Genomic DNA, 9,900 nt, shown 5'->3' with positions numbered 1-9,900 from the left:
CTGTAAATCTGGGAGGGATTCTTTGGACAAAACACCTAGTGTATTTTGTACTGTTTTAGCTGAAAACAAGTGATCTTTTGAACTATCCACTTTGAAAGGATGTTCACTGGCTAAATTCAACAAAATTTTACATGCGCATTGGGGGGTGTTAAGAGAAGTCTGAAAACAACACTATTTGCTGTTAAGGGAGAACTTTCATCAGGGTGAAGAGAAATTACTTGGGATTGATATTGAACTGTTAATTATTTCTGGAGGGCAAATAAAGTGGGGAAAAATCAATTCTGCCCCATTGCTTATATTAGTAAGTAGGGGATGGTCATGCTCAGCAGCTCACTGCGCAGAGAAGAGAAACTACAAAAATTACTCAGGACTTCCTTGTTCTCTCTGACGCAGTTGCAGGGGGACTTGGTGGTTCAGCAAGTGAAGTCTGAAAAGCTTGGTTATCACCCCCATTTTCGTCCCTATGGAGCCTTCAGGTGGGTATAATGCTGTGCTCCCAACCATTGTCCTGCACCCCACTAACCTCCTGGGCCAAGGCTCCCCATCCTGGGGGGTACGTAAGAGCTCTCCTGCACGGGAAGCAGCACCATACTTGCAGCTTCCCAGCCTGTCAGAGAGAGCGTGTTGGTGGCAGCAGCAAGTGTGTCCCCAGCAGCCGTGCTGGCTGCAACCCACCACTTTGGCAGGGGAGGAGGCCACAGCCCAGCCAAGCCTGACGGAAGGGAAGCATCCAGCCCACGGGGAGGGAGAGTGGTGGTGTGCTGGGGTGGCAGGAAGGTCCGCTGCAAGGGGGAATTGTTTGACCAAGACAGTCTCCCACAAGAAATCTAGGGCACGTTTAAAGTCAACTTCGTTCAGCATCTGCCAAAGGCAGACCCAGGAGCCTCGCTCTGTCCCCTGGGGCCTTGTTGAGACAGTCAAACAGATATTCAGGGATATGCTGGAGCAGAGCTAGGCCCAACAGCACACAGCTGTTTTACCATCGTAGAAAGTCTAACTTACGAAGAGGAATTTTTCCTTGTTGATTTGTATGATTTTCTTTGGAGAGCGATGGTCCTTTGGGCTCTCTGCTTTTTCACTCATCTGTTAAAAAGCCCCATTTTGGGACATCCCAATTTTTCCAGCCAAGAAGAGCTGGATTCTGCTCCTGGCTTGCTCAGAAGTGGTTGCTCAAGAGCAAAATGAAGCATTCCTGTCAGGAATTGGATGCACAACATCCAATGCGCTCCTGGGGTCAGAGAAATAGGTCTTAGGCTCAAAGAGAAATCCTCTGCATGGCAGTATGTTACGTCAGTACAGAAATGGACCATCCAATTTTGCATTCCGATATGAAACACAGCAGCCAGGTGATATGTCCAGCAACGTGCAAGTTTAATAAACTTCCTGTTCGACTTGCGGACAGAATAAATAGTTCCATGATGTCTGCTTAACAAAGCCAAATTGTGCACCTCTCTATATTGCAAGTAGAACTGCTACAGTTAAGGGACTGACAACATTTCCCATCTGGATGGATGATTTAGCTGCTTTGCTTCACATCAGGGCTAACTTGGCATTTGACTTACCCAGTACTGCTACAAGATTCTGTTTTTACTGAATATAATTTGCATCCACTGGCTATGTCATTCTTGGGCTTGAAAAGGAGGTTTGAGCAGCATTAGAGTAGAAGGAAAATGAATATTTAAACATGTAATTTTGCAAATCCCTGGAGAATGAGAAGAAACTTAGAGGCGGACGCACACAGAGTCTGGAGATGGCAAACATTCTCCCCTCCTTGCTTGTAGTTTTAAAAAGGTCCATGGGATTGAACTATTACTCATTAGTGTCTGCCTCCCCAGCCCCCCCAGCTTTCTGTTCCATACCGGACGCGCAGTGTTTGTATAGAAAGCAAACTTATTGCACTGTGTAATAAGATTTGAATGCAAACATTTAATTAATGTTATCTGTTCAGAAGCATTGTTTAAACAAAAGTTAACCTTTCTGTGCCAAAGCTGAATGAAACTTTGAAACCAAAGGTTAGGTTTTTTGTTCCTCTGACCAGTGCCATGGATTGATGTGCTGTTGACACAATCACTTTCTCAGATTTCACGTATGGAAGTCTATGATGGAGTAGTAACTTCATTAATTTGGCCCATACTGATTCAGTTGAATACTAATATTTTGACCTTATTCCCTAGGAAATATTCTTCCTGCTGCACAAACTTGGAAAGCGTGGCCATCCCTGTGGTGTGAGCCACATTTATGACAAGCTTTTGGAAAGATAATATTTCACATGTAAATACATGACTGTTGGTTCTTAACACTTTCTGTATTATCAAAAAGAGGTGTGGGTCCTCATTGTCCTGTAGTTTTTGAGTGTTCCTTTCTTTCCCTTTTTTTAGCACCCTGAGATATTTGTGTGTGGCCTATAACCAAGGAGGGACAAGGATGTGAGTCCTGTGCGCAGGGGACCTCGCCTGGGCTGACACTGACTTTTGAACCTTGAGCCCCAGCACAGAGGGTAAGGATGCATATCTACAAAGGTAATTAAGCAACCAACTCCTTTAATGCCTTTGTGCGTCTAAAACCCTGTAGTGGATCCACGAGCCTCCATTAAGTAGGTATGTAGAGAAGCTGGACATTGGTTACACATTGACCGACCCCCATAGTCTAACTCGGTGATCACTGAGGTGGAATCTGCCTGGTTATCTCAAGGAGGAGGAGGAAACTGGGCTAGGAATTATGTTTTGTGAAAATACAATACAAATTCCTAATCCAGTTTTCAGTCAGGAGAGCATGTTATTGTTGAACAATTGATACCTCTTCATGGAAGCTTATTTTCTGTGCCTAAAGGGAAATGCAATTAAGTGAACTTCTATTTTAAAACACTGCTCTTTCCTGTCACTGATGAAGCAATAACAATTACAGAACATGGGATTTTCTGGGAGTGTTGGTTGGTTGTTCTCATTGATATTAATTTTGCTGCCTCTGTTTGAATCTTATCTATAATACTCCCTGAGGCAGCCCACTGGAGACCTAACTGATTTCACTAGTGACTCCAGGCTGGTGTGTACTTGCTGCCCACTAAGGCAAGAAGAAAGGCACGTCCCACAGCTGCAGGAGTTAGCGCTAGAGGTGCTATGGCCCCAGTGAATAGGGCTGTACATGACAGTAGCTGAGGTTTGTGGCATACTCTACCCATGGGCTGTTGCTGACATCCAGACGAGCTCGTTTCTCTACATAGAGAACTGCTTCTGTCACTAACCAGCCCAGAAACCAAAATGTTCACAAGTGGTGCAAGTCCATTGTCTAGTCCTTGCTTTTCCACGCTTATTACAGCTCAGCAAATGGAGAGATTTGAATCTAACATGACAAGAAGTGTCAGAATCGGGGATTAATTCTCTGTGAAATAATTTCTGTGATGGGATGCTGCCAGGAAGCTTGACTCTGCATTCCTTGGACACCCCAGGTTCCCACAAACTGCAAGGAGAGGACTGTGTGGGCAAGGAATGCGGCATGAGCTTGTAATCTTTTCAGCTAGAGATATCTTAGCACATAAGTGGGATGTTCTCAAGAGCCTGCTGTGCCAAAAAGGTGACCCTTCTAGGACTGGGACCATTTATAGAATGCTGATTTTTAGTGCAGAGCACGTTTTTATAACTGACTTCTATAAATGTTAAATACCAGACCAATTAAGCCTGACAGTGCTGACAGAGTCTTAATTAAATCAGTGTGAACAATATCAGTCTTGCATAACTCTTTTTCCATCAAAAGCATCAGAAATTATGATTTTTTTTTTCTTTGTCCTTTGTAAGAGATGAAGTTCTGACAGCTTGTTCCCGTTTCCAGTACTGCTGGTTCATTAATTTGTCCATAATTCTGAGCTTTCTACTCCACTCCCATCTCTCTGGTTCTGTTTTGCTTCCTTAGCGTTGACATTTTGGCTCATTCCCTACAATGCTATATACTGGCTACAGAGAGTTCAAGTGTGCCTTTCCTGTAACCCTTCTGTCCCTCCATTTAATGGCAGAGGGTACAAAGCTGCAGTCCTTCAACAAGGGTGGATCTTGCAAAACACTAACTACCAAGAGCTTGTATTTGGTGTTCAGCATTTTTTTTTTTTTTTTTTTTTTTGAGACCTAGTCCCTAGGCAAAACTGTACTTTAAGCACAGTGGAAATTCAGCATGCAAGTAGATTGCTGAGCCAGGGCTGCTCCAGGATGTTGGCAATCCATGTGACTTCTGTGAAATGGGTGCTGATTAATTACTGGATATGTAAGAGTTAAAGGTAATGTAATGTCTGGTCTTGCTGTCAGAGTCTCCTACCTGTCTGCCCATGCACAAGGGGGACCGCTTGCATGCCAGCCTTTGAGTCATGCAGCAGGACAGGGGCAGCCACACGTGCGAAAGAGCACAAGCTAGGGCAAAGTCCTCTGCTTTCTGCACAGACGAGGGGCAAAAATCCTTGCAGGCCCCCTGGTAGCTCACCTCTTTCTCTGGTTTCGATACCTGCAGTTCGAGACCCACCGGTGCAGCTGTTTCCTGAGGTGAAGGCAGGAAATGCTCGTGTGATTTTAGCAACTTCAGCCTGCTGGGCTCCTCCCGCTGAATGTTTGTTGTCCCCTCCTGTCACCAGATAGCTGGGGAGCACCTGCTTTCTCAGCGGGGAGCGGACAGCACGAATCTGGCTTCATCTGGCCTGATGCCACCTGTGGGTTCCCCCAGGAAAAGGAAATTCCCAGCTGCTCCCAAGGACGGCTTGAAGTCCTCTCTTTTTTCGGGAAATGGTGCAAGGGGAACTTAACCTGGACGTGATAGTTGGGATCTGGCCTGAAGTCTCCTCTTCAACTCAAGAAATAGTTTGCCTGTCTGTATCTAAACATTTTTGGCTGTCTCTGCTTAAAAGCTTTATATAATTTCACAAAACTACTCACACGTCCAGCACTGCAAAACAGATAAACAGGGAGAGGAGCTGAGTGTGTATAACAAGCTGGAATACAACCAAAAAATACTTAAAGCCTGTGATCAACTTGGTAGCACACAGGGACCACTGGGGTGGTCACAAGGGTTGACTTGAGTTCTGCTCGCTCTCTCTTCTGCTTTCTTATCCCATTTACATCCTTGATATCCGTGTTGATCATTTTGTCATGACTTAGGCTTGATCAAACCTTCAGCTCTTGTGAGTAAATGTTGTTAGCATCTTCAGGGAATATGTGGATCAAGTTCTCAGGATCTTGAAAGTGCCACCATGTCCTGAAATCTCATTTCTTAGACTGCAGTTCATCTTCTTGTCTGTTCTCCATTTAGTGCCCTGTTGGTTTGTGTTCAGAATCAGCCCGCATGATGTAGAATGCAAATAAAGAGGTTTTGTGGAAGACTACTAGAAGATTGTAATCTTCTGGTCTTATCTCTCATTCCAGACATATCCTGAAATGACTCGTTCTTTCTTCTCTTTTTATTTCACAATGTAAGCATTTCACAGAGGAGGTGACATCTTTCAGTGCTTTAGCATTTCATCCCCCTATGTCTTCACATTTTTTTCCACTTTCTCATCTGCATGTTACCAACTTAATTAAACTACACAATGACTTTAAAAAATACAAACTCTAACAAAGACTAACGAGGATGTTTCTTGGCAGTTGGTCATTGTTTTGCCTTGGGCCCATAGCTTCGCTCGCCACTCTCCACTGGGCGCTGAACTCGTGCTTGTGTTTAAAGATAAACTGCTCCGAGCATGATTGTATCATAGTTTCTGTGTATGCTTTCAGAAAGGCTTAATGTTGTACAATCTGCCCATTATAACCACATTTCCAGACAATAGCAGGCTGCAGAATACAGTGCAATGAAGTGTTAGCAAATCTTGATCCTGTTCATTCCCTGTCACTATATTTAGGTTCCAATGAGCTGGTTTAAGAGTACACAGGAAAAAAAAAAAACAACATGGGCTCAAAGCAATGGCTGCAAATGTAACCAGTTTTCTTAGTCCGCAAGCAAAGATGACATGGCCTCTAGCCGAGGTACGTGATATTTTTCCATCTGAATCTGTCTGCCAAAGCAGCAAAAGCTTAAGTAAGACCTTTTTTATCTAATCATGCAGAATGACTAATCATGTTGATTTGACTGGACCAGCTTTCAATAAAGGCATTGGAGAATAACTGCAGCAGCTATCACCTTTCTCTGTGGGATTTCAGGTAAATTTCTGCACCTCACTGTGTCTTGCAAGTATGAGCAAGCAGAGTCTGTTGAGAGCAGGGGAAGCTTCCTGTTCTTACTGTCTTCTTATGACCTGTTTTCCACAAGCAATACCACAATGCTAATTACTTTTGTAGCAGAGCAATTTGTCGTGATTTACTTTTCTTCTAGAAGCATAGTTAGTAGTTGAAGGAGTCAAATTCCATTCAAGATTGAGCATAAGTGACTTTGCCTCAGTTTCCTGTCTTGTTAAATAGCTGATGTTTAAAGAGTTGGGAAGTCACATTCCTTGAAAGACCTGTTCCTTTTTGAATTCCTGTAAACATCTTTCATTTCTGAGTGCCATGCGTCAGCAAAATCCTGAAACCATGCTAAAGGCGTGTTATTGACACATAGATGCATGGGTCAGAACCATCTTTTGCAAGACTAGAAAGGATCTGATCTTGTCTCAAATTGTACTCCTGGTTCCTAGAAACACTCTTGCTAAAAGATAAGCAAAATGATGTAATCATGAATGTCCACTGGGTATTCTGGATTGAATGAAATCCTCCTTGTATACCATGGGAATGGTCATAGAATAAAAATTCCAGATGGGCTGATTGTAACACAAACACTTACTGAGGTTTCAAGCTGGGATGCCTGGGAGAACAACTATGGAGCAAAATGCTAAAAAGAAAAGGTGTGTTCATCCTGACTAGGGAAGGCTCTTACCTCAGAGTGGCCAGGACCCCTTACTCAGGGGAAATGCCCTCTTCATTTGGCCAGCATTAATTAACAGCAGCATTTGCCAGCCAGTCCACTCTTGGACTTGAAGGTGAGCTCATGAAGCTACCTACTGGGTGGGAGGAGGGGTCTGTTGGGGAGCCATGTCCCTGGGGAAGGGCATTGTGGAAATCCCTGGTGCCTGGGTGAGGCTGTAGAGTGGTCCCATTTGTCTCCATTAATGTTTAAATTTCTTGTGTGGAGAATAGAGCTGACCTTGAGTTTGCTCTATATGCCATCTACAGGTATCAGGATGAGAGAGACTCCTCCTGCTGAAGCTGTCTTTATGCTTTGCATTTAATGTAAACAGTGTGTTTAGAAATGTATTGTCTGTGGCAGATCTGACATCACAACCAAATTCTTTAAAATAAAATGTTTAGGGGGAATCATGTGTCAGCTGCCTAGCACTGAAATGTATGGAATGGAATTAAGCAAACCTTTTCTTAATTAAAAAATGAAAATGGATTCTGAACTTTATCTAAGGGTCACTTTGGGATGATTTCTAGACAGAAAAAATCTTGGCTTTCTGGCAGGACAGCTGTGAGGGAGTGTTCTATTCATTAGAACACAATTTGTCCAAGAAAATACGTTCCAAGTCCTAATCAATTTAGATGAAAACTTGCTGGACAGGGTTCAAGCAGGCCAGTTATGGAGTCTTATAAAGCCAAACCCACATGTCTCAGTGGGCAAGAGGCAAGATAATCTTAGCTTACAATGGAATGTTTAAATTTATACAGCTAAGACACTGACATAGGCACAAGGGTTGGTTTTTTTGTGGTTTTTTTTAACCAGAAACATGTGAAGAATTAGAATTTTTAAAGAGAGGGAATGTCCCTTTAAGATATAATCACTCATGGTGAATGGACTGTGGCCAGATTCATCCTTGCTTTAGCGTCTATAGAAAGATTTTTGGAAAAGACCAGCTTCCAAAGCACTAGAAACGTAGGTGTGCCTCCAAATGAAGGTCCTTGGCACCACAGGCTCTTGCAGAGTTTTATAATTCCCAGCTGTATAAGGATTATTTTTTTTTAATGAACTGCTTCAGCAGTGGAAATTCAGCAGTTGGGAGAAGCTGTTGCACTGTTAGCCCTCGGGAAGGTGACACCATGCACAGCATTGTTCAGCCGTTAAATGTACGCTCTTTATGATGACACATCGCTACCGAGCACAGAAAACCACAGGGTAACACACCCCCAGCTTTCCTGGTGTTAATGGTAACTATTTTAGGGTTTGCTTTTCTGTCATTCAGTTAGTTTCTCCATTATTGCAGCTAGTGTTTCAGGCTGCAAAAGGGTACTTAAATAAACAATGCATTTGCAGATCCATGCTAAAAATTCCCATAGGGATGAGATATAACCTGAGCAATCTTTAACCTGGAGAATATTTCATTTCTTAACTTGAAATGGTTTTCTAACTTGCAGAGTCTTAGCCAAGGTTAATCTCCACCAGAAACATGAATCAAGTGTGTCTTTTGCAGTAATTGTCAAGGCTTGGTAGAAAGCCACAGCAACAAGTTGATCTCTGAAGTGCCAGTTTACATCCACCTTTTTGCTAGTGGATCCTCTGCTCTCCTGCATCTGTCACTGGGAAGTGACAAACACACCATTTCTCCCATCTTGTCATTCTCTTCACTTGAAGGCCTCCGCAGACTTCAGGGGAAAAAAAAAAAAAAAAAAAAAAAAATCTTTCTAGCTGCAACTGGCCCTGTCTACACCACAGGGCAGTCCCTCAGTCCCTAACTTGTTACTCACCAGCCATCTCCGATCCAGGGACAGAGACCTGAGTCAGGAGCTGTCTTTTCTTATCATGAATCTGGTAATTTCAAGGGGCAGTGAAACAGCCCCTCTGCCTGTACTACTCCTCTCTCAGACAGCACCATCCACACCACCACCCATGCACCTGCGTCCACCCTCTTGGCTTGAAGGGAGATTTGTGCACATGACTGGGGCTGGATGTGAAAGAAAAGGAGCATACAGTATTGTTAAGCAACTTGTGGTTAAAGTCACAAACTCTGGAGACTCCTCGACTACTGTAAACGCCAGCAGTTCGTTGTCCCACAGCCTCTTCCTTCCTTCATGCCCTGCTCCGCCAAGTCGGCCACCTGAGACTCTGCTCATTGCTCTTGTTTTCCCTGGCTCTTCTCACTTGTTTACTTAAAAATCTCTTTCCCTCCCCTTCCCTTCATTTGAATTTCTTGCAGGAGGGTCTTATGAGGACACCTACTTTAATCAGAATTTCCTGTGAGTTAATAGGCAGCTTTTTTTGGGTTTTGCATGTTTTGAAATAAAAATGTAATCATTTCTTAAATGCCCCTTTCCCAAACTCTGCTTTAAAACAAACCCTTTTCTTACAGAAAGTAATGGTTTTAAAGCCCCAGCTTAAAAGGCAAACTCTGTACAGAGGAGGAGGAGAGGAGGGGTACTTTGGATGCAACAGGACAGCCTGTCACCCAAGGGAAAGCAGTCAACATGCTGAAGCTGACTGCATATTTTCATTTTCAAAAAGCACTCAAGACTAAAACCACCTGTGAGTGAGTCTAGTCTCCCTGGCTGATTTAGTAGGGCCTAGTGCAGAGTGTCCTGTCAAAAGGCACGCTTGTTTTCACAAGGCAAATGAATCAGTTTTTATGTGGCAGGGCTACAGCTCATTGGGATGAACTCATTAAAACTTTGTAAAACAAACTGCAAGTGAGAGGTGCAATATTTCATTATTCAAACCCAGAGAATAGACAGGCGTCCTATGGAAAAGTGAGTCATATTCTCTGTGGTACATTCTGTTCATTCTGTTATAATAAACATGAGTGTTTGTTTGCTGAGGCCATTAGCATCCAGCTATAAACTTGATTGGGAGGACGAGTTCCTCGGCCCGCTGCTGGGTTAGCGTGTGCACTGCCATTTGGTCACTCTGTTGTATAACAGCATCAGTCATGTCAGACTGCCATTCCAAAAGGAAATAACAGCACTTTCCTCA

The sequence above is a fragment of the Aquila chrysaetos genome, chromosome 16, assembly GCF_900496995.4.
Source record: "Aquila chrysaetos chrysaetos chromosome 16, bAquChr1.4, whole genome shotgun sequence".
Taxonomy (NCBI): domain Eukaryota; kingdom Metazoa; phylum Chordata; class Aves; order Accipitriformes; family Accipitridae; genus Aquila; species Aquila chrysaetos.
Note: the sequence above shows the minus strand (reverse complement) of the source record.